Source organism: Lygodium microphyllum, chromosome 22, assembly GCF_053477565.2.
Source record: "Lygodium microphyllum isolate KBCC chromosome 22, Lygodium_microphyllum_v1.1.10, whole genome shotgun sequence".
Classification (NCBI taxonomy): Eukaryota; Viridiplantae; Streptophyta; class Polypodiopsida; order Schizaeales; family Lygodiaceae; genus Lygodium; species Lygodium microphyllum.
In genome coordinates this window covers 133744856-133770526 of record NC_141156.1, presented here as the reverse complement: position 1 = coordinate 133770526, position 25671 = coordinate 133744856, and positions in this window count along the sequence as shown.

Below are 25671 nucleotides of genomic sequence, written 5' to 3'. Positions count from 1 at the left end.
CAGGGTGGTCCGATTTCTAGAATCGGGTAGATTGGTCCAAGTGTCCGATCCTAGTGGTCTGATTGTGGGCGGGTCCGATTCTGGGAATCGGACCGGACAGGTGGTCCGATTGGCGACGTGTATTAATTCGTCCAATCGGATAGGGTGGGTCCGAGTCAAAGCGTCTGAGCCAAAGTGTCCGAGTCGGAGTGGTGATTCACCAGCGATGGAGTTGGAGTGGTGAGGGGGAGATCGGTTAACCGGGGATCGTCGAATGCAATGTCCTCCGTGCCCTGGTCGATCGGACGGTTGCCAAGCTCTCTCTCTCTCTCTCACTCTCTCTCTCTCACTCTCTGTTGGTTGGAAATGGGGGTTCTCTTGCCCTCCCAGAGTTTATACCCTGCTGGTTCTTCCCTGAACACTACAGATCCCTTTTCTGGTGTTTCCTATGCAGTTACCTTCGGATTTACTCCATTTTTCCCCCTGTTTTTTGCAATTTTCCCCCTGTTTCACAGCAGCAACCCTCTGCCTCTTCATGTGTGATTTCTTACTATTAATCTACCCTAAACACAACATAAATCGAAAGCAAAACACTGAACTAGTTTCTCCATGTTTTCCAATCATCAACAACTAGAATATCCCAAAATACTTACATGTTCTGAAGATTGAAAACATACAACTTCCTACCTATCTCAAGCTCCATTTCAGGGATGAATACCCTACTTCGATGCTCAATATGAGGCGCGCAAGTGCTCAATCTTGAATCCGTAGTCCCGGCAATGGAACCAAAATGTGGGAGCTTTCCCTCAACCGCCAAGACCCACGGACCGCTTATTGTTCAAGCGTTCCAAGCGAGCTCTAATGGCTATCTCTCACCTAGTCGACGCGCCGTCGATCCTATGAATGCAGTGAGCTTACCTTGATGCTCGATCGAGTACCCTCCTCTCTCTTGCACTCCAGTAGCTCCACGATCCTAGATGCTAGCTCAAGCATCCTCAAGCCTCCTCCATCTCCAAGCTCCATCCTCCATAGCCGCGCGCGCAAGAGAAGAGAAGAGAAGAAGAGGAGAGGAGATGGTGAAGAGCTTCACCCTCTTGATTCCTCACTCTCACACACACCCACTCCCTCACACTCTCACACTCCCTCTCTCAAGAGCACACACAAGCAAGAAGGAGAGAAGAAGAGAGGAAGAAGAAGACTCCTTTTGCCACACACCAAAAGAATGAGCTCCTCATTCACTTTTCAACTTTATATACAAAACCCTAAATCCCTTTTGGGCGGTCATCCCATTTTCCCCTTTTTACATGGCCGGCCATAGCCTAGGCCCTTTTTTCCATTGTCCTTCTATCTTCCTAGCTTCCTTTTCACCACCCCTCTACATTTACAAATTGCACAGGTGAGAGCCCGGCGCTCTTTTACAAGATTTTAGGGTGCGCCTTTTTATTTAAAAATGTGCCTTTCCCCTTTTGTATTTGCCTTGGACTTTTAAGGTTGCCCTTGTGCTTTTGGCCTTTTCTCCTTTTCTTTCTTCAGTCGGGCTACCTTTTTTCATTTTCTTTCTTCAGTCGGGCTACCTTTTTTCCGGCTTTGCCCTGCGTCTTTTCCACTTTCTTTTGCTTTCTTCGTGTTGGGGTTAACAATAGTGGATCAACGATAAATATAGTTTTAGAGATTTCTTGGCTAAGAGAAGAAATCAATGCCCTAAAACCAAAAGCAAAACCAAATGAATATCAAATGCAATGGACAAAGCAACACTATCATTCAATTGAAAATTTAGAGCAAAAAATCCTTACCTTATGCAACAAAAGACTACTGAATTTGACAACTAAATATCTTTCTAACAAACATTCCTTTGTCCTCAAGGGAAATACTAAGATAGTCTTCTGAAGAAGTGCAAGAGACATTCACAACCATTTGCCCGTATACCTCATCCATTCTCTTCAGATTGATAGGACCAAGGACATCAATTTTTCTCTTACAAACTTCATCCTTTGACTCTATAGTCTTTTGTGGTCATTCTTGATGGGTGACTTCTTTAGGTTCTTGATAGGCAAACACTTGTTCAGAGGTGATCTTTGCAGGGTGTAAATGTGTCACATCCTCAATCACTGGCCATTTTGCTCTCCTAGACAATTTTGGAGGAATGTTAAGGATCTCAAATGATTTTTTATCAATAGTGGGCAAGGGTCTCAATACCTTGTCGAACCTAAACCTGATTCTGCTAACCATACTGAAGTCTTTGTTCATCAAAGTCATTCTATGAGCATGGGCAACAGCAATGTAAGCCTCGTTCATAAAATCAATAACGAAGTCTTCAGCAGCCTCCTAAAGGCAAATAATGGCTGCAAGCTGCCTTTTTTTTTGCATGCCAACTTCAAACACCCTTGATAATCTAAAAGAAATATATTTGACAACCCTAATAAATGATGTCATTGGAATCACATGTTGTGTAGCTCTTTGTGCCTTCCTTATCTCACTAAAACATTTCTGAACATAAAAAAATCTTGACTTTCTCTTTCTCTTCGACTTGGAAGGGTCTTCTTCTCCTTGGGCATAAGAGGGTCCAGGTTGCTCTATCTGTTGAATAGGGGCTCTAAGGGAGGTTGGAAACTTAGCAGATGTTGTAGGGTAGGATTGTACATTATGAAACTTACTCTGGGTAGGAGAAGACACTGTCTCTGCACTAGATTGTTTAGATTCCATGGCAGGAGACTGAGGGCAACCAGGGGTGGGTGGGATCTAAGGGAAACTAGGGGTAGGTGGGATCTCAAGATGGAAATATTGAGAAGCTGAAAGCCTTGTCTCCTCCTCACTCTCTTTGCTGTCTATATACACCTTCCTTGCAGTCTGCTTTGTCCTAGCCATGAGCCTGCAGAAAAATGAGACTTGTCAGAACATTTAAAAACCATGAGTAAAAATGAGACTAGTTAGAATATTAAAAAACCATAAGTAACCCAATAGAAATAACAAATACAGAACGATAGGAGAAAAATCACGGGTTTGAAGTGAAGCTCCTTGCGCCGTATTTGTGGATGACCGAACGGCACGATAGGAAAAAATCGTGGGTCAAAAATGTAGTTCCTCGCATCCTATTTGCGATAGGTAGCACGGGTTAACTGATACAATGTGAATATAGTGAAACAAAGTTTTCAAAAGTAACCTCTCGCGCCATATTTGTGGTGAACGATACGATGCAAAGATAGCAAAAACAGTGAAGTGCGGATTTGTAGTGTTGGATATGGCACGAAAACAATGAAGCGCATGTTTAAAAAGCACTTGCTCGCGCCGTATTTGTGGTGACTGATACGACACAACTATGTTTAAGCACAGGTTTAGAAAACAAATCCTCACGCTCTAATTACAGTGACCAGTATAGGGCAAAGTTGATCTCGATGTGGCTATGTATTCGCGCTCTGGGTTTGAAAAGTGAGCCATGTAAGCTACAATTGATCTTTTATAACTGCGGGGTCCGTGACATATGGTATTGTTTAATTGGCTAGGTTTTACATGGGCCATCCACGTGGCTGTCTATGTGGCATCGCACATTGCAAATATTTTTCGCTCTATATAAAAACGATGGTCAGGCATTTATGACTTTTTTTGCAAATGTACAAGCTTGTTTAGAGTTAAGGTCCACTTTCAGTGTTTCTTATGTGAATTTGCGCAAGTTTGTTTACCCCTTGATACGAAGCGAGGAGATATTATTCTTGAGGTTGCTTGGACGAATTCGTGTCGTATCGTCGATTAGCAAATACGAAGTGAGAAGGCATCGCTCATGAACTGGTTGCACACTTTCGTGCGGTATTGTACTTTCGCTCATGTTTGAATCTAAGGATGCCGTAGGCTCCCAAGAGCAGGTAACCCCTTCTAAAAAAAGAAGAAGATTGTCATCAGGGTCAACAAGAGCTTTTGGTTGTGCTGCCTTCTCCCCTGAAATTCCCACAGCTTCCTCCCCTTGTTCAGCAACAGCAAGTGTGGGAATGCCTAAGAACTCTCCAATAAAAGGCAAGTCACCATTGACGGTTTCTAGATTGTCTTGGATCACAGAGGTTTCTTAATCTGAAAGGCTCCTAGACTTTCTTCTTCATAATGGCATGGAGTTATCTTATTACGGAACTGTAAAGGATATTTTCAACCTTGATTGGGATATTGACCATGTATTGAACTCAAGTAAGAAGTTTTTCGGAGGATTTTTCTGAGTTTGAAAGTCTTGCATTTCTGGTGGTTGAAAAGGATGCAAGAAAAGGATGCAAAGGAATATGTTCACATACCTATTGGGAGCTCACCTTCAGAGAAGGCTTCATTTTCAAGAAAGTGTACATCTCATTCTCTTGACCGGTTTTGTACCTCATATTTGTTTTATTCTACTCATTCTAGGAAATGCACGCTTATGTCCAAAACAACTGCATTCATTACGTTTTCTCTTGTTAAATATCCTGTGAAATTTGATGAAAAACAATTAGAAGGTCCAAAATGTTCCAGCTTTTGCCTTTTGCATGATGTAGCAAATGACAAGGATGCAGAGGAATGTTTGGACCTTGTGCAAGAAGCAAATATTGCTAGCAAACTAGATGTTGCCCAATTCAAAGCTGAGACCATTATTGAAGAAAACCATGCAAATGCAGAACTTGTTTGTGACTCTTCTTTTTATACTGTTGCTTCACTTCCAACTTTCCCTATTAAGGACAAAGAACACATACTGCTAGAAGCAGACATTCAAAGGCTCTTCAATCTTAGGGAGGATTATTGTTTAGCCATCATTGCAGAGGCTTCTGATGCTGCAAATGGCATTGTTAACGTAAAAAATGAATCAAAAGAAGAGTTACTTAAACTTGACGCTCAAATTACGGACAACAAGTTTATTGAAGCAAGGGATGCCATTTCTCTTTGTTTTCGTAAGGCAAAGAATGCCGAGGAAGAGCATGGGATTATTGAAGAGGAATTCCATAGCCTTCAAGACCGACTTGGAATTTCCCATTTTGGAAGAGAAGAGTTACAATATGTTAAAGAATTGGAAGATACCAATGAGGCACAATCATCAATTAACATATGGAATTCAACTAAGCTAGAAAATGATGAAAATCAATTGGTACTATTATCTCAAATTTTGTAAGATGTATATACATTAATATGTTTGATTTACACATTCATTTGAAATTTATCTTTTTTTACAATTGGAGATAGAAGATTTTGATAACTTCTTGGGACGGGGTAAAAGGACAAGAGTTGGTATTAGTTCACATAAAGATGTTGCACTTGGCCATTACTTAGCAAGGATTGATCTGCATGTTTTCTTGGTATTTCATAACATCTTCTTAGAGAAAGCAACATGGCCTATACTATGTATTAAGGCACTTACAAGGCTACTTGGTTTCTCTGGGTTACAATACAATGCACACAAGGTGATTCTTTTGGAGAAGACTATGGCAATTAGAATTTTTGGTTATGGTCCTGGTTTCTCTGCTTCTAGAGCAGGATACTTTCTGGCCCTCTCATCTTATGCTTTGGTAGCAAATCATACTGATATAAAATCAATAATTGGCTACAAGACAAGAAAATTTCTGCATTATAGAGGAAATATCCCGGAAAGGGAGGATGATGTAAAGGCTCCTGAGAGCTAGCTTTGTACTTTCCTTTCTTGAATTCTCAAGTTGAAGTACTCATTCTTTGAAGTTGTCGTAAAAAAATACTATGAATTCTTAAGTTGAAGTATCCATTATTTGAAGTTGTCGTTGAAAAAACCAATTGAAAAGCTAGACCTCAAGAGCATTGCTTTTTGTAACTCCACCTCCATGTCTTGTGCTTCAAAAAAAACTTGTACGTGCTTGATAGTGAGATTTTTCCATGCCTTCGCCACTATAAGTTGCGAGAGGGCCTTGCTCCTCCACAAAGTAAGGCCCATAGATATGAAGGATATGCTGCAAATTCATAAGAGTAACAATCAGTTTCTGCCAATGGAAATTTTATCGAAGAAAGCTTGGATTAAATATTCTCTCTTACCAAATAAAAAGTGATATCTTTTTCTCCCCATGCCTCCTTTATTGCCTAAACAAGATTTGTAATCGAACATTTGAACTCTTCTGGATACGTGTACATTTTCGTTTGCTGCTTGAGAAGCTTTAGGAAGACATCAATGTGTCTCCAAACCTCCATCCTTAGAAATGCAAGTTGTGGTGTGGTTGCAATGTTTGTAGTTATCCCACACAGCTCTCTCCAATGCTCCCAAGTAATGCTCACATGTTTTCCTGTATGATTACCTAAAAAATGTCTAGCTTTTGAGCCTCCCATTGGGACATCAGCCCCAAGACATCTCTTGTTTTCCCTAAAAGTGTTGGATCTTTTCTTAAATGAACTTGACCTCCATGAAAACCCATTTTGGAGAGTAATGCCTCACATTTGTCAATACACTCATTTGATAAAGACAAAGGCTTAATTGAGTATGCATAGTCAAGATGCAACCTGAGACGTTTATCAATAATGCTAATCTCTGCATGCAAAGTACATATATGAACATTAGTAAGAGGAATTGAAAGAATTCGATCCTATATATCTTCCTTTTTTTAAAAAAAACTTAGATCTATAGAGTCTGTAGTTGGGGCTCTTCTTATAGGGCGCAAATTGATCCAATTTTTAGACCCAACACTTTTCATGCAATAAATACAAGGATATTTTGCATTTGCCCCATTACATATTCCAAGCATACATTTGATAGTTTTCAAGTCAGTTCTCATATGCCATTCCACATTAAAATTACCAACCCCATCAATGTAACGTGTCCACTAGTATCATCCAGGACATGTCTTAGCAGTCCATCGGAAAGGATGTCTAGAAAGCTCTGCCCAGGACTCCCACGGAATGATATGGGACTTGCGATCTAGGTCTTTCAGCGTCTGCCATGTAGCGAAAGTATCCTGGCCGTTTCCACTTAGGATCGACCGGAATTAGGGTTTTCTTGATTGGTCATTACCTAACAGCAACTAGCGTCTGACTCAAGTGAACTACTTTACACAGAAACGCCAGGTCCGAAGCGGATTCACACTGCACTTGGTTCAAGGAAAATGGGACAATGAGAGGGATGCAAAGCTTAACCTCTCTGCCATTAGGCATAGTCCCATTCCGTTCCCCTAAAACAACGTAGATCGGATAAGACATAACTCTAGGTCATCGCTTTCATTATTCGTTTTGGCGATCATCCCGTTGTTCTTCGAGATTTTTGAGAAAAGTTTCCGGCTAACCGGAACCACCCAACCGTAGGACGGACCCATGGCCCATCCTCCGCACTTTCCTCGGTTTGTTTTAGTTATGTAATTATCTAACACATTAATTTGATCATATAACAATCAACTTCTTTAATTAATCCGTTAAGCACCGGTTCCTTCATGTAATCTTATCACGTGACATAGAAAAACAATATCAAACAAGTTCTTTATTAACATTTTATCATTTTATCTTTGATATACAAGGATTTTCGCCTGTAGGCTTGTCCATAATCCGCCCGAAGGCTATCGAGTAATCCACAGGGATCACTATTCCAAGCTTCCACCCGTAGACTAGTATGCGGGCCTCAAGATCCAATCCTGAGTCACGTTAGCCTCTTGTGCAAGACCCGGAAGGTGAGGGATTTACGGCAAGAGCCCCCCCTGGCACCCAAGCATCCTCCTACTCCAAGTAGAGCTCAACGGAGCGACCTCTCATGGCGGGTTCGGTCCACATTCCCTGCGCGGTCAACAACCCCCTTGGTTAGGGTTAGGCAGACAGTCGGGGGTAACTAAAACTGCCTCTCCCTTCAGGCCTTCAACCTGAAGTTTAGGTATTTATTTAATTTGTAATTCATAAAATCAAATAGTGCTCTAAAATCTCTAGCAAGCACAATCATTTCCATTAATCAACCTTGTTGTTTGGCAAACTGCTAAGGAACGATTCTTTCCTTTCAAATGTATCAACACTTGTTCCAAGGTGTCTTTAACTTGGCAAAATCCTTTATACTCCGGGTTAGGCGTACCTTATTAACCCAACTTGGTCAACCCTAAAGTTCATTGGACACTTTTATTTTCCGATTTATAACTTTCCTTATTTAGAAGGATATCTAAGAATACATCCTTTTTCAAGATAACTTATGTAAGGATCTGCCATCCTTGTTGAGGTTGTTTACCCTTTCATCTTGTGAATCAATCACAAGACTACATGACTTCGTACTTGCTGCACAAGTCATGCGATGAAATAATCCGTTTTAGTTTCTTTAAGCTGATGTATGTCGGACCTAGGGTTTCTTTTTAAGAACCTTAGGGACAAACCCTAGTTCTTTATCTTTACGAATTTATTGACCCTACAATAAGGAAAGTAGTCAAGTGCTTAAGGTATAAATGTTTCTTTGGTCTTTAAATCATTTCCAAGGCATATTTTTTCAGCATGGTATTTCTAAGTTTAGATTGGTTTGGTTATCTTTTGGAAGGTAATATTGATCACCTCATCACAATTTGTTATCCTTGTGACAATTGATTTTTTAGTCACGGTAAATTCAAATTTATCTTCCTTTTTCCTTGCATATGGAACTCATGCCAAATAACAATCTTTTCCTTATAAGATATACAATTAGTAATGATAACTTCCTAGTAATTTGAGTAACGAAAAAAAAAACCTTTCATGAATTTCATGATGAATCGTTGCAAAAAGAATAGGGTTAATGGTGCAAGATACAATTTTTATACCTTCAGGATTTAACTGAAATATACTAGTATAGTAAGTAGATAATCTTGCTCGTAATTCGTTATAATGCATGATGCTATTCGAAGGAAACTATATTCTATACATTATCATTTGTTCAATTAAACTAAACTCCTTCATTGTAAATAGCTCGGAAAAATATATCCTATCCCTAACAATTTCTCTTTGCCTGATTGACTTAAAACCGATTTAAAACCAAGAAGAAAAAAAAAGCCTGATTTTTCGATGAGATATCCACATGGATACCAGGAGATGATCCTCCCGCAGCTACTCGTTGGACTTTCTTAGGTGGCATTGCAGTTCGATCGTGAAGGCAACTTTTACTCTTTCTTCCGGATTTCCACCGTCTGTCTTTCGAGGCAAGAAGTCGTTCAAAAAGTTGAACACAAGAAGGGATAATAAGACCTCTAAAATCTTAGTTTCTTTGGAGAGGGAAAGGTTTATAAAGCTTAAGAGAAAAAGGGTCTATAGGATATAATCACGGTGGAAAAGATTATGTGTGAGTGTGGCTTCACAAACATCTATGGAAGCCCTTGGGATATCTTTGGCAATGGAGTGGAAGGACTTAGGAGTTTTTTTCAAACCCAAAGGAAAAGTTGAAAGATAACACAAGGGTTTATAGTATGGGGAAAAAGGCGTGTACGGGGTTTAGAAAGGCTTAGGGGTGTATTAAAAAAAAGAAATATGAGGGGTAAAACACGGGGTTTAGAAACACAAGATGGGACTTATGGATTTAAGCACGGGAATTATGGGTTTTCTTTTCCTAGAGTAAGGTGAACTTTAAGGGACTTGGGTTTAATGTACCACGGGAAAAGCTTTAATGTACCCTGAAAAAGGGCTTAATGCACCACGGGAAAGGGCTTAAATCTGCCATGGAAAAGAGGTTAATGCACCACGGGAAAGGGGGCTTGGGAGGAGGCCTTTAGAAGTTACTAGAAGCTTCTAAAGCTTCTGATTACAGTCCTGGCAGGGAGAGGGAATGGGATGACGACGGCCAGCATGACCAAGCGGTCGTGACCTCAATGGAGCACGTGGCGGCTCTTCGTACCCTCGGCAGCTCTAGGCATAAGCGGCGACGGCAGCCAACGTTCGGTCCTCCTCTCGGCCTTCCACTCACGACACGGCCCGCGGCATCCCTTCTTGTCCCTGCCTGCGTGGACGCCTCCAATCAACGATTGATCCACCAGCCTTTCACCACAACCCTCTTCCTTCTCACCCCTTAGAGGGGGTATTTATAGGAAGGGATAAGGCCTTCCCTTCCCCCCACGTGTTTGGCTGCATGTAGGCTCTCCCCTCCACCTCATTCACTCTCCCATTATAGCACCATCCTTCCCTCAGGCACGCTTCGGCTGGGGGAAGGTAATAATTTTTTTTTTTGCATTAAATCAATATTTATCCCTTATCCTCCTCCCAAGAGGAGGTTCCCATGAGAAATACGGGGTTTTGCTAAGCTATGTCTCGATTGGGCTCAGTGGCGAGTGTATTAGATTAACCCGTCCCAATGTAACATTGTCACTTCCCCGAGACTTCACTTGGCCTTTATAATGTATATATATATTTTTTTAAGCAAGAATATTACAATCAACAACCAACATTTCTCCTTCACTTTGAGACTTACTAATGTTTGGAATACCTGTATGAGTAAACAACCATTTTAGTGTTTCATGATTCTCAATTGGTACCTGAGCTGCACCAACCCACCAAAACTCCATCTTAGACTGGAACTTATGCACTGGTGCTTGACCCCCACCATTGATGTATTCCAATGCCTTGTTCATGATGCAAATGCTGACTCTTTCCATCTTTTGTCATTTTTGAATCTGTGCGTCATCTAACTTCAAGGCAAACTTTAAAACACTGTGACAATTCTCTAACGTGAGTCTATACATGTGAACCATTGCAATCTACACTCTTCTTAGATCAACCCATATATTGTTAAATACATTGTATTCAAAACTAGATTTTCTTTTTGTCTTTTCATATGGCATAGATGCTTCAATATGAATGTATTCCCCGAAAACTTGTGGAATCTTATGATTCATGGTAGTCCTTGCAACCGATACTCATAGGGCTCGAGGTAACCCAAATGCAGTTATTCTATTATATTTTAGATTTTTGAACCATAATCTTGAGATAGCCTGATAACCTTTTCGACTTATGCCCATAGTATCACATGTCTCTACAATTTCGTTTGGTTTTAATGTGTCCTTTAATTCCTTCACTAATTCTTTGAGAGTTGGGCCTCTCAAATCCATATTTTGAGGTGACCTAAGAATCCTTAAAATATCATTCTTATTCATGGTCTCTTTTAAAAAAACTAATTCTCTCCTCACTCTCTCGAATATTGATACTCGACATGTTGGAGACATATTTTTTTGCAAGATTCAATCTTCTTTTGTTTGCTCTCTCACACAAGCTAGTTATATTTTTTAATGGTCTCTTTCTCTCTCTTAATCCTATTGGAGTTTTCTTTAAATGTGCTAACTTGTCTTGTAATGACTTATTAGCATTTTCCAAAACGTCAATCGTATTTGTAAGCTCAAAAATGATTGTCTGTGCAACAAATAACACTTTTCTCATTTCATTCATTTGAGCTATGTATGTGTAAGATGCAGAGTATAAGCTTTTACAATACCCAAGCATCCCATTATAACCTTCCCCAACATATCTCATGTAGTCATGAATATTAAAAAAATTAGGAGGTTTCCCTGTTGAAGGATCCTTTGGATAAATATTTCCATCTACCCACAAATCTATATGTTTCTTTCCTTGAGTTTTGGCCTCCATCTCATCTATTAGTACTCGATGATGTATACTTCTCCAAGATGAATAAATTGGATCTAGTTGGATGGTAAGTTTGTATTTGCATGTGCTCGCATTTGTATCACTTGCAGAGGTGTTGCTAAACATTTTAGTAGATCAACAATCGCAGTGACAAGAAAGTGAGCATAAAGAAGAGAATGGTGAAAGAGAATGGAGAAAGAGCATGTGAAAAGAAAACGTGGGAGTAGACAAATGACGCGGGAGTAGACAAATCACAATATAGGTGGACATTTCTTGAAAATACAAATTCTCCCAAGTTCCAAGACAAAAAACGGCAAAAAAGGTAACACTGACATAAATTAAATTTGAGGGACAATTAATGGCTCAGCTCTTTGATTAATTTAATGTTCTCTCATTAATCACATCTAAGCAACCAAATTTGGCGTTCTCATTCTTCCAAAATCTCAACTAATTAGCAAGTTAATCATTTTCTTACAAGTGCCTTTTTTGAAGCATTTTTGGCCCTAATGACAAATGTTGTCTTGATCTTGAGGGGGAGTGTTAACACTTCAAGCTCAGCTCTACTATCTTTAGGTTGTGTGTACCTAAAACTTAGCTTGTCTAGTTGTACCACATGCGGACATTAAATAATTTAGTGACTTTAGACTTAGTCTGTACTTGGTGTGAATGGTCTTACAGAACTTAGTGTGTTGTATTCACTTCAATTAGATGAGTTAGTGATATAATGAAGAAAAAGAGAAGAGAGCATACTACTCCTATCTGTTGGTTCAAATCTTTGTCTCTCTCTTTCAATAGCCAATACTGACCTCCCCTTTCAGGGGAAAACTCTCTTCGAAAGGCCACAAAAAGAATAAGTTAATTGTAGTTATGGTTCTATTCTCTAAGTTGTGATACCACCCTACATCTTGTCCTTTCAGAGTCATGTTGAAGAACATCATCAAGTGTCCCTCATCTTGAATTCGAGAGTTAAACATTAACTTTTGGAATTCATTGATGTGAAGTTCTGCATCTTCCTTTGCTAACCCATTAAAAATCGGTAGAGGAAACCCTAAGGCTAGCAAGTCCAGCTTCCTTGCTGGGATTTCAATAGGTTGCATTGCCGCAGTAACAACCCAATTCACTAAAGGAGTTTGAACAACCAGAACTATCACTCCACTTGAAGTGGACAGATTGATTGAAAGGAGGGAAGTACTAGAGCTTCCTCCCCCTAATGGATTATGTGTTGAGCTAGGGTTACTAAGACCCCACCCTTGTAAGGATATTGAACAATTCCTTTGTGGATCTAATCTTCTATTTATTTTCTCTTGCCGTCTAGCCCGTTCAGCTCTTTCTTGCTTTTGAAGCTCAACTTGATGGTCTTGTGAGTCTATTACAATGACTTTTTGGTATATACTAATGAATTGGTCCCTATTGAATGACTGAGATTCTAAAATCACCACTTATTAGTGGCTATCGAAAAACGCAACTCCTATCGGGACCTAAAACAGCCCTAACACTGGCTTTAAGCACTAGTCGGGCCTCTCTACACTAAAAGAACACACCTCCCCTTAGGCTCGCGAACAAGAGAGTTTAAGGGACACACTACCCTAACTTCTATCATAAATTTCACTTTTTTTTGAATTGTAGTCCAACGATTAAGCATTCCCCACACTGCTTAGAGGGAGTCCCTACACATATCAGTGTAAAACACCTCATAAGCATAGACAAAAGAAGACACCCTCAGCTGAATGCTGCGATGCCACTACAGCTCTCCTACACCTCAAGGATCGGCCCCTCAATGCGTCGTTAACACAAATAACATAGACGCCACAAAATCCACTCTTATTTTAAAAACATTACAGGAGATAAGATATTTCCTCACTTAATAGTTTCCCAAAGAGCATGATGATCTAAATGTATAGCTTAGGTATCTCAAAACTCAGCATGGGTCATATGTATAAGAAACCAATTGCAATCCATCCAAGAATTACACCATGTGATATGCACAATGCAATTGTGAATGAATCTCAATGCTAATGTTTTTTATGATTTATAGATCAACATTATGAAGTGCAACAAAAATTTCTTTCAATGATTTTAGCCTACACGTTATGCTGTGTTACTAAGGGTTAGTATCGAGCATCCTTGTGCTGTTCGACCTCTTTAAACTTAATTTATGCACTAACAAATAAATCAGAATTTCAAATGTTATCAGCAACTAATCAACATCAAAACCTCTCTTCCCCGTATCATTTATCTTATGCATCATTAATAGGTGTAAAGAGTGGTCTTTTCATGTGTTTTTCTTGTAAAAGTAATAAAAACCATATTTTAACATAAAGATAAGGATGACCTGAGGCTTATGCCTCATGCTCCAACCACACCATACAACTATGAACATAAATCATTTTTTTCTTAATTTTCTAATGCAAAAAACTAAATGTTTCCATCTTTTCACTATTTTCTTCATTTATTTAAATAAAAGTTTTGATATTTTTGATTTATGGATTGGGAGTAATCACAATCAATGAGAACTCATTTTATATTCATTTTTACTCCATATGAATCCCAAAATTACAACAAAACTCCCAAATTTTATTATTTCCATCAAAACCGCATATTTGCAGGTTTTGCATGTTTTGATATAAATTTTTAAATGACTAATTTTTTTGGTTTTCTTCAAGATTTTTGATAAATTTCATCAATATCAATCAAATGCATCCATTTACAAACAATTCCATTAAACATCTCTCATGAAACAAATGAAATGATTGCTTACGCATAGAAACCCAAATTTGGAGACGCATATTTCGTGGTTGGGAGGCCATTGACACTCATTCTTGACCATTGATGCTGTCTCATTGCTTAATCTATGATCTCCTTTATTATTGTTCCATTATTCCATCAACATCTTGCATCCAACTCCTTCCCCTTCTCCCATAGAATCATGTGTGTGAACATGCATCAAGAGGAGAGAGAAGGGAGGAGAAAGAAAGACTGATTTTTTGACTTCTCCATTGGGTAACCATTGTTTGATCAGGAAGTAGTAAAGTAGAGAAAAAAATTCAAGAAGATGCTGAGTATGATCTGTCTGATGGCTTGTTTGCAGCCCTCACACCCTCCTCACCAAGATCGTCGCCATGGAGGGGCGGCGATTGTTTGCACCATTTGAAAAAACGCCCCCTCCCCCCCCCCTTTGCCCCCCTTTTTTTTAAAAAAGGGGTCATGGGCCCCCTAAAGCCCATGCCACCAAAATGTTTTCCATTTTGTTTGTCAAAATTTTTACTTTTAAATTGCCTAACTTCTCACATCTCTTTCACATGATGACCGATTCCAAATCTGAAAATCATGCATGTTTGACTTGACATCCCAAATAGTCAAGAAGCTATCTCTATTCAGTCTGACCATTGAAAATTTTACAAACAATCCGCAACCACCACAATGGCTGAAGCTTGCATTTTTGTCTTCCTCAGTCTCTAAAAATTTTCAAATCCTCATGTTTCACTTCTATGAGCTTTGAGTTCCCACATATAATTTGCATTTATCCACTTCTTTTCGGAACTTTATGATTCTTTAAATTTTGCTTTCATGAATGGTACCTCATTAGGTACATCACATTACTAATAAATGTCATCTACTCCTCTCCAATATACAAGACACCTGCTATAATAAAAAAGCATAGTGCTTGTTGTTTAATCTTTTTGTTTTTAGACTTTGATAAAGCAGCCCCAAATCCTCTTGTAGATAAATAATGCATTATAGCCATATATCAAGAAGGGATGGAAGCTATATAAATCTTGAATAAACCTTCAATGTCACTTCCTTTAGCCATAACTTCCTTTGGCTCTCAGAAATCCACAAGACATTCCACATTACCATATAGCTTTGGTGGCTTGCTCCTAATCTCATAGTCAAACTCCTGTAAATTGATTAACCACTTTTGTAAATGATTAGGTGGTTGCAACTTGTTTAAAAACAATCTAAGTCCTTTCACCTTCATGAAAAATACTATCTTCCCATAGAGATTATAATGCCTAAAATTCTTTGTTGCAAAGACCATTCCAAGGCACAATTTCTCCATGTACATATAGTTGACTTTAGATATCACCAACTTCCTAATAGCAAAGGCAATTGGATGATACCATTTATCTTCCCAAATTTGGGCTAAACAATAGCTAATACTATTCATTATGGTTGCTAAAAATATATAGAAACTTCACCTCTTTTGGGTGCTTTTAAGATTGGCACTTTGGCTAGTTCCTGCTTCACATCCTCAAAGGATACTTGACAAGATTCATTCCACTCAAACAAATAGTTAAAAGATAGGAGGTTCATCAAACATAAATGCTCTTTCTACCAATGCATAGGGCAGCTACCTTCCTTTAAGGGGATAGTATGAACAACCAAACTAGGAGGTGCGCCTCTTAGCTCATCACAACTCCAAGCAAAGATATTGGTGAATCAAGGATACATAGTCCTTCCTTTCTTCTGAAATGAGCATAGACCCTAATTTGATTGGTTGTGTGAATAATTTAGCATGCCAAGGTTTAACTCAATCACATCGGTATCTCTTATCCTCTCCTAAGCTTCTATTGGCTCATTCAAGGTTACTTGGTAGATATCCTCTGTAGTGGACCCCTCATTAGATTCATTACTTGATGATAACTCACTAGGAAATGGAGCATCTAATGTATCAAACTCGAATGAAGATAAATAAACTCTCTTACTTTGAGGAAATTCATGATATGCATCTACTACTACACATGTGGCACCTCTACCAAAGATCAATCGACCAACGGGTATATCAATCTGACAGCCTGCTTATAGGATCCATGGTCTGCCTAGCAATACTTGATAGCTAGGTCACCCTGCAAACCTAATGACCCTAAAGTCCAAAATCCATTCTACATTGGCAACAATCACATGAACTTTAGTAATGAAACCTTCTAGTTGTCGTAAACTATCATCAGCCATTTGGAGAATCGTAGAGACATCTTTCTTGATTTCTAATAGCAGCATCTCCATCAATTCCAAACTCATAATGTTGACGGAAGATCCTATGTCCACAATGGCATGATCCACTAATATTCCATCAACATATGTTGCTACCCTTGGAGAATGCTTTTCGCCATGTTCAAACCAATCATCTCCTACTCTCACTATTCCCAAGGGTTCAATAATATACCCCTTGCAAAGAATCTTCTTAAATTATTTACACACTCCTAGAGACAACTTAATAAAATATAGAAGGTTTACATCAGGCTTAACTTCGCAAAGAGGACTTGCTAAATCGAATTCATGATAACTATCAAGAGCTTGCTTTTCTCGCTAGACCATTCTCTCCTTTGGTCTTTGAACTAGCTTCGGTGCTTCCTTCTTGGCTTTTTCCTTCTTCTTTGGCAACTCCTTATCCTTCTTGGGTTTGGCTTTCCCATCTATGGCCTTGATAGGTCCACCTTCCATGTCAGGATTAAGGACTTGTGTAACCTTATCATCTTGCTTAGGGTTTCCCTCGATAAGTTTTACCTTGTCTTTATCGACTTTTTTATCCTTTTGACCTCTCATATCCACTGAGGATTAGAGGTAGAAGGAAATAGAGATAGATGATGGAAGAAAAGAAAAAGAATACACAAGTGGTAGACACAATAATGATAAAGCACAATGAATCAAATCAATATGTATTGATAGAACCTGAAATCCTTTGTTTGGCACTACTCAGAAGCACTCTCCAGGCATTAGATCTCTTGGAGCTTCTTCATAGAACAAAAACATGGATCCAAAATAATAGCTTCTTCTTTGTTGCTTGGAACCCAATCTTATGGTTGCGTTGGCTTGAGAAGGGGGGTAAAACTGCAGGACACCTGCTCAGGGATCTCCCAGATCACCTCTTCTTCTTCTTCTAGTTCAAAGTGCAGTTTTCAACCTATCAACAACAAATTGCGATGCACGCGATTTCTCCCCTCTGTCATTTTTATGAAAAATCCCATAACTAGCTGAAAAAGTAACTTACTTTTTGCATGCCATCCTAATCTAGAAGCTTTTCTAACTTTTTTGGATTTTTACAATAAATAATATCAAAATTAGGCTAAAATTGTCCAAAAATCTAGTATTTTTGGACAATTCATGCTACTCACACTAGTACTAATGACTCAAATCACATTGGCTCTCTTGATCAATAAGAAAGTCATATGATAATGCATTCCATGCTTTTTCACATTGTGCCCGCATAGCATCACGACATCCACCCCCTTTGAACTTGCACATCCTCCGGTATGTACCGCTGATGCACCACCTAGGTCAAATATCCATAGCTTCAACTTGTTGCTCAACCCGCATTTAAGAAGGCATCCCCCTAGATCATAGATCAAAATACTTAGCATTTGTACAACTCTTGAGCCATACTTAGTACCCCCTCTAGGGTCATAAGGCCTTGGGTGCATATCATACACTAGAGGTTGTTGAATCTCCATATACATGCTATCAATACACCCATCAACAAATACATAGCAACATTCCTGCTCTTTCAAAGTACATTGTATGGGAAGTTGCTTCTGATAACCTTTTTGCTCCACATCCAACATAAACTGAGTCTCACTTGCATTCAACACATTCTCACCATCACATAAAATAGTGAAACAGTCCATATCTTGAAGTAGCTTAGAATTGCCAATCAAGGCCTTTGACAAACCATCTAAAACATTTTCCAATTGTAAATAATTACATCTAACATCTATTAAATGCATATCCTCGAGCTCATGAACTATATCAGAAATGAAAACTTTGTCATCCTGCAAATCATGTACATCAAACAAGTCACCAATCTCCATTTGAGTCCCTGCATCAAGTAAAACATTATCTTCACAAACCTCTTCACATGCTTTAAGAAAATCTATAGGTGCAATGGTCGAATCTTTTAGTATAGGATCTTCCAAGGCATTCGTGGTCCCACTTGCTTGCTATCCTGTTTCTACTCCTACAAAACTTCTTCCATAACATGCTCAAGAGATGCCTGATTTGTAGCTTTAGGCAAATCCACACTTCTTCTTGTCACTTCCTTAAATATCCATACATTATCTTCATTTCTCTTCTATTTCTCTTCCACAAGTACATCCGTATTTTGCCCTTTTGATGAATATACATCCATTGGTGTTTCCCATCCAATTATATCACGAATGACTTGCCCTACATAAGACATTTCACTATCAATAACATTTTTCTTTTCAGTTGCATGTAAAGCATGTGTGCATATTTCAACCTTTGGACCACTTGGCCATGCATTCTATCCAATTGTAGACCAAAAGTAGAAGCATGTATTGCCGCATAAGCATTTCGGACAGCCAAGTCTTCCAACAACTTCTGCATATCTCCCTTTCCAAAATTCAAAGCAAGAGGAAATCCTATTTTTTGTTCATGGATCTTGCCATCTTTCCAAAAGATGAGTTGTCATGACAAGGCCTCCTGATAGGCAGTACAATCCTTTCTCTCATGCTGCAAACTTATCACACCACATACATATTTTCACTAGCTTAGGGAGATCCGCTATCCTTTTGTTATTTTTCATCCAATTTTGCAACCTTCAATTGAAGATCCTGCATGCTTTTGACCAATTCATCCAAAACATATTCACTAACATAGGAAACAATAGTAGGTACATTCATAGGGTTAGCCACAGAAGCGAGTGGCTTACTGGATACTTTAACTATTTTTTCCGTATCAGTGGGCAAGCTAGAGACATGCGATCTTTCTCTTCTTCTATGCTTTTTCACAAGTGCAGTTACAGCTTCCTTAACATGTCTCCACTTTGGTTTCAAACCTGTCTCTGCAGTCAAATCCTCTAGCAAATCATCAAGCTCCTCTTGAAGCTCAGGATCAGCTGCCTGTAGAAACAAGTCAATTTTCTAACTTGTAGGAGCTTGATGTTCTACAAGATCCAACTACTCAAATCGACTTTCAAATTCTCTTAACAATTCTATAGCCACGAAACCCTTATTGGGTTGTAAAACCCACTCTTGAAAAGTCTTGCATGTAATCAAATCAGTATCTTCAATGTAAAATTCTTCTCTAAGTGTCTTGTTGAAAGCTACCCAATCAACATCTTGCATGTATAATTCAATAATTTGCGCTATCAATTCATGTATAGTAACACGTACAAAATACCGGCTCCATGCAAGTTGAGCCCAACCTAAAGAATTCCATCTTTTGAGCATAGGTATGTACATATGCAGATACATTCTTGCCATTGAATAACTTCAGCTCACGCTCAACTACTTGCAAAGCATTCATCACAAGACTTTCTGTTTGAGCAAAAGCCTGCATCACCTATTGTTATTGTTGTACCTGCATAAGCATATTTATATTTTGCACCAACTGTTGCAAAACATCACTGGAGATTGTGTTCGAAGGTTCTCCCATCTTGTCTTTCCTTCTTTTGATGACCTTTCATATCGGGTTCACCAATGTCCGAGGGTTTTTTTCAAAAGGTTGTATCCACTGGGGATCAGAGCTAAGTAGAGATAGGAGATGGAAGAGAATAAAAAGAATGCACAAGTAGTAAACACAATAATGACAAAGCACAATGAATCAAATCAATATGTATTGATAGAACTTGAAATCCTTTGTCTGGCACCACTCATAAGCACTCTTTAGGCATGAGATCTCCTAGAGCTTCTCCATAGAACAAAAACGTGGATAAAAAATAACAGGTCCTTCTTTGTTGCTCGGAACGCAAATCTAATGGCTCCATTAGCTTTGGAAGGGCGGTAAAATTTTAGGAAACCTATTCACGGATCTCCCAGATTCCAATTTAAAGTGCAGTTTTCAGCCTGTCAAAAGTGATCGCGACACGTGTGATTTCACCAATTTGTCTTTTTTATGAAAAATCCAATAGTTGGTAGAAAAGGTAACTTGCTTTTTGCATTCCATTCTAATTTGGCATTTTTTCTAACTTTTTCAAAATTTTACAATAAATAATATCAAAATTAAGCTAAAATTGTCCAAAAATCTAATATTTTTGGACCATTCATGCCACCTATACTAGTACTAATGACTCAAATCACATTGACATTCTACATTAATAAGAAATTTGGATCAAGAGTTTTTCACACCGTGTCCGCGTAGTGGCACGAAATCGTAATGACCCGTAGGTTAGAGGCTTTAGTGCCATTGACACAAACAACTTTTATAAGACTAACTCCATTGCCACTAGGCAGCTCCTCTACCATAGCTTTCCCTCTTTGTAGTATTTTGTTTGGTCCCTCATCTTGCTGGAGATTATTTCCTTGGGCATGAGATGATTAACCGGACCTCACTGTTTACTTCCTTGTTGGAGAGAGCTAATCTTGCTCCAATAGGTACCAGCTAAGTGGCCAAACTTTCCACATATGATGCATTTAACATTTGGACAATTCCTAGGGAAATGTTGGCCGCCACACCACTAACAACTGAATCTTGAGGGCCACCCTCTTTAGCGCATTGACCCCCTATTAAATTTTGTTGTTTCTTAAGGAAGTTCACATCATTGGCAATTTGTCTATATTTTTCACTAATCATGTTAGTATAATGCTTCATCATGTCCTTAACTTTGCCAAGGACATTCAAGGCACTTAACTCATAGCCGCGATCATCTACCTATTGTTCCATTGGCCTAACCACTTGATTGGGAATGGGCTATTGATTTCTTGGAACAACAGTGGGATCTATCATTTGGCTTCCAGCATTTTGTGGAGCCATAGCCATGGTCACACTAGGAGAAGTCAGCAACATAGGTACATTTGGAATTATGCTTCCTCTCTCATTAGGACTCATAGGTATCCCTTGACCCCCATTCATCAATGCTAACATATTTCAAAATCCTAAACTCAGATTCCACTTTGGCCTAGAGATATAAGCTGCTTGTAATCGTGATTTTATTTCCTTTGCTCTTGTAATAGCCATATTAATGTCGGCAAGAGCAATACTACTCAACTACACTTGAATGTTGAAGCCTAACCCATTCAAAAAGTATTGCAATTGAGCAGCAGCCAGAATAGGAATATAGGTTTGAAACTTATGGAATACTTTCTTTAGTTTCTTAGTATACCCATGAACATTCTCATGAGATTATTGATGTGTGACATTAAGAATATGTAGAAAATACTGACCTCCCCTTTCAAGGGCAAACTCCCTTCAAAAGGATGCAAAAAATAAGTCAATTGTAGTTATTGTTCCATCCTCTAGGCTATGGTACCATACTATAGCTCATCCTTACAGAGTCATGTTAAAGAATACCATCAAGTGTCCATCTTGAATTTGACAGTTAAACATTAACTTTTGGAATTCATTGATATGAAGTTCCATATCTTTCTCTACTAACCCATTAAAAATGGGTAGAGGAAACCCTAAGACTGTCAAGTTCAACATTCCTATTGGGATTGTAATGGGTTGCACCATGGTAACAACCAGATTCGCTAAAGGAGTTTGAATTATCAGAGCTACAACTCCACTCAAAGTGGACATATAAGGGATTGGAAGAGGAGAAGTACTAGAATTTTCTCCTCCTAACAAATTATGCGTTGAACTAGGATTACGATGTCAAGAATCCGGTGGTGGGGGGACTTGCTCAAGATGATGCACCGAACACACAGAGAATGCACAAGGAGAAGCTCACTCAAGAGACAAGAAAAGAGATGGAGGCCAAAATGTTTTCTTTCTGGTTTCTCCTTCTTCTTCCACACACTTTACAATGTACACAAAGTATAGATAAGATACAACATAAAGGAAAGTGCCCTGCTAAGTCAAACAATGCATAATCGACTACACTAGTCGACTGGCACTATAACTATGCCAGATGTAAATAGGTGTAACAACTTGAATATAATAAGTAATGAGTTAGTGGCCATGTGAAAGTCATAATGACCATTGACATGCTAAGTGTAGACCTGTGGACCTATCTAACCAGGCGGTCCATCATTAATGTCCCCATGTGTTGAGCTTGTCATCTCAACACTCCTCCTCAAGCTCAACTGCATCTCTGCAACTCCAAGTAAGCTTTGAAACTTTTGAAGCTTATCTGTAACCAATGCCTTCGTGAAGATGTCAGCTATCTAATCCTGTGTGCTGACATACACCAAGTCAATCTCACCTACTAATACCTTCTCTCTCACAAAGTGGTAGTGTACCTCAATATGTTTTGTCCTGGCATGGAACATAGGGTTCCTAGCCAACTGTATACTACTCATGTTGTCACAATAGATGACAACTAGACCTTCCACCTACACATCTAAATCAGCCAATAACTTTTGCATCCATACTACGTCACATGCTGCAACAGTAGCACCTCTATACTCAGCCTCTGTACTCGACAAAGCAACTGTAGATTGCTTTTTGCTGCTCCAAGTAATTGCTGCACTACCAAGAAAGAACATGTATCTGCTGGTAGATCTTCTATCAGACATACTGCCAGCCCAATCTGCATCTGTGTATCCAAACACCTGTACATCTGTACCTGCCTCATAGAAAAGTCCATAATGTAACGTGGACTTTACATATCTCAATATGCATCTGACTGTATCCAAATGTGACTTTCTAGGTACTTGCATAAAGTGACTCACAAGACCAACAGCATAGCTCAAGTCTGGCCTTGTAATGGTCATGTAGATCAAACTCCCCACTATCCTCCTGAACATAGTAGGGTCTTCTATCTCATCCCGAACATCAGCACTCAACTTTGCATTCTACTCCAACGGGACTGAAAGTGGTTTGCATGCTGTCATACCATACTTGGACAACATATCCAAGCCATACTGTCTTTGACAGCCATATACCATCATCACATCTAATCACCTCAATGCCAAGGAAGTACCTTAGATCACCTAAATCCTTCATCTCAAACTTCTTCTTCAAAAATTCCTTAACTTTAGTAATCCCACTATCACTATTACCTGTAATAATCAAGTCATCCACATAGATGACTATGATGGCCAAACCTGCATCTCCCTTTCTCACATAAAGTGAGTGATCAGCATCAAAAACATAAAATCCAATATTGACAAGATACTCTTTGATCTTGTCAGACCATGCTCTAGGTGATTGCTTGAGCCCACAGAGCGCCTTCTTCAACCTGCACACATACGTGGGATGCTCTAAATCTTCATAACCTGTTGGTGGCTGATCCATATACACTTCTTCCTGCAAATCACCATGCAAGAAGGCATTTTTCATATCCATTTGCTGCAACCTCCAACCTTTGGCTACTACCAAAGAAATCACACATTTGACCGTTTCCATCCTAGCAACTAGATTGAAGGTTTCTTCATAATCTATGCCATATGTCTTGTCATAGCCTTTTGCAACCAGCCTAGCTTTGTACCTACTAATAGAACCATCTGCATTGTGCTTAATCTTATAAACCCACTTATATCCAATAGCTTTCTTGCCCTTCGGCAATGATACTAGATCCCAAGTCTTATTGGCCTCTAATAATACAAATCCATTGCTACATCCCAATGAGTATGACCAACAACATCCTCAAAACAAGTAGGCTTAACATCCTCAACTAGTTTTACCATATAAGCATAATGGTGAGCTGCATAACCTTCAAAACCAAATATTTTAATAGGGTATCTAACCCTGCTAGACCTGCGTACCACCAGATTACTCAATGGAGCCTTTACATTATTATGAGCTCTCTGTACACCTAGTGTCCTGATAGAAGGAATACCAAGCTCATCATCCAAGCCCTCTGAGCCACTCGAGTCTCCATCAAGAACTACATCAATGCCATCTGACACTTTATTCTTTCCTTTTTCTTTACCTGTAGTGCTACTAGATGTACTTGAAGATGTAGAGCTACTCCTTTGTCTCCCAGACCAAGGACTACCAAATGATGTCTCTAGTCCACTAAGAGTCCGTGATTCTTGCTTTTTAGCCTGCACATGAGTGTCATGATCATCATCATCATCCAATGCATCACCACTAGATACATACCAACTGCTCTTTTCATCAAAGATGACATCCCTGCTCACTCTGGACTTACATGTGACATGGTTATAACAGTGATACCCTTTCTGCTCTAAAGAGTATCCAATAAAGACACATTTTTCTGCCTTTGGATCAAGCTTCTTCCGTAGCTCATCTGGCACATGAACATATGCAACACAGCCAAATACCTTCAAGTGTGATACATCAGGCTTCTTGCTAGTAAAGCATTCTTCAGGAGTCATCCCATGAACTGCAACTCTGGGAGTTGTGTTCATAATATAAATAGCAGTATGAACAGCCTCAGACCAAAAATGCTTAGGCATATTCTTTTTAGCCATCAAGGTGCGTGCAACTTCTGCAATATGCCTGTCTCTTTATCCCATGAGACCTTAGAAAATCACTGAACTCATTCAAGAGGTACTCTCCCCCTCCATCTGACCTCAAGCACTTTACTTTCAAGCATGTTTCTCTTTCAACTGGAGCCTTGAAAGTTCTAAAGTTCTCAAACGCTTCACTCTTTTCCTTCATAAAATATACCCATAGCTTTCTAGAACAATCATCAATGAATGTGACAAAGTATGAATTGCCTCGAAGAGATACATTTTGTGTAGGCCCCCAAATATCTGCATGCACAACATCAAGGATATTTATGCTTATATCTCTGTCATGTGAAAAGGGTTGTCTTGCCTGCTTACCAAACTGACATGCTTCGCATATCTTATGAAATTCTACAACTCTAAATGTCAGAAAGTCTGTGACCAACCCTTTGGACTGCATTAATTTCAGCCTTCGTACATTTTGCATGTCAAATGCGTTTGTGCCAAATTTCAATATTTGCAACAACATCTTTTCCTTTAGCATACATAGCAGCATTCATAGTAGGAATTCGAGTATCCAGAGTAAACATACGTCCAACTCTACTTCCCTTTGCAACCAACCTGCACTTGTCATTGAAGTCTTTTACAAAGCAGCCCTTTGCATAAAATTTGACTTGCATCCCTTGCTCTATCATCTGACCGACTGACACCAAGCTCTTTGTAATAGATGGCACTTAGGTTAACTAATCTTCTTATAACTTTGCGAACAAAATTCATGCTAAACAAGCAACCTTTTCCTTGATAATTTATGTAGTTGACAAATGATAATTTCCTAGATTTAAGCATTGTAAGAATCATTTAATGCTTTGCACTTTCCATGATGATTCATTGCGAAGAGGATATGGGTTAATAGTGCAATATGCGGTTGATA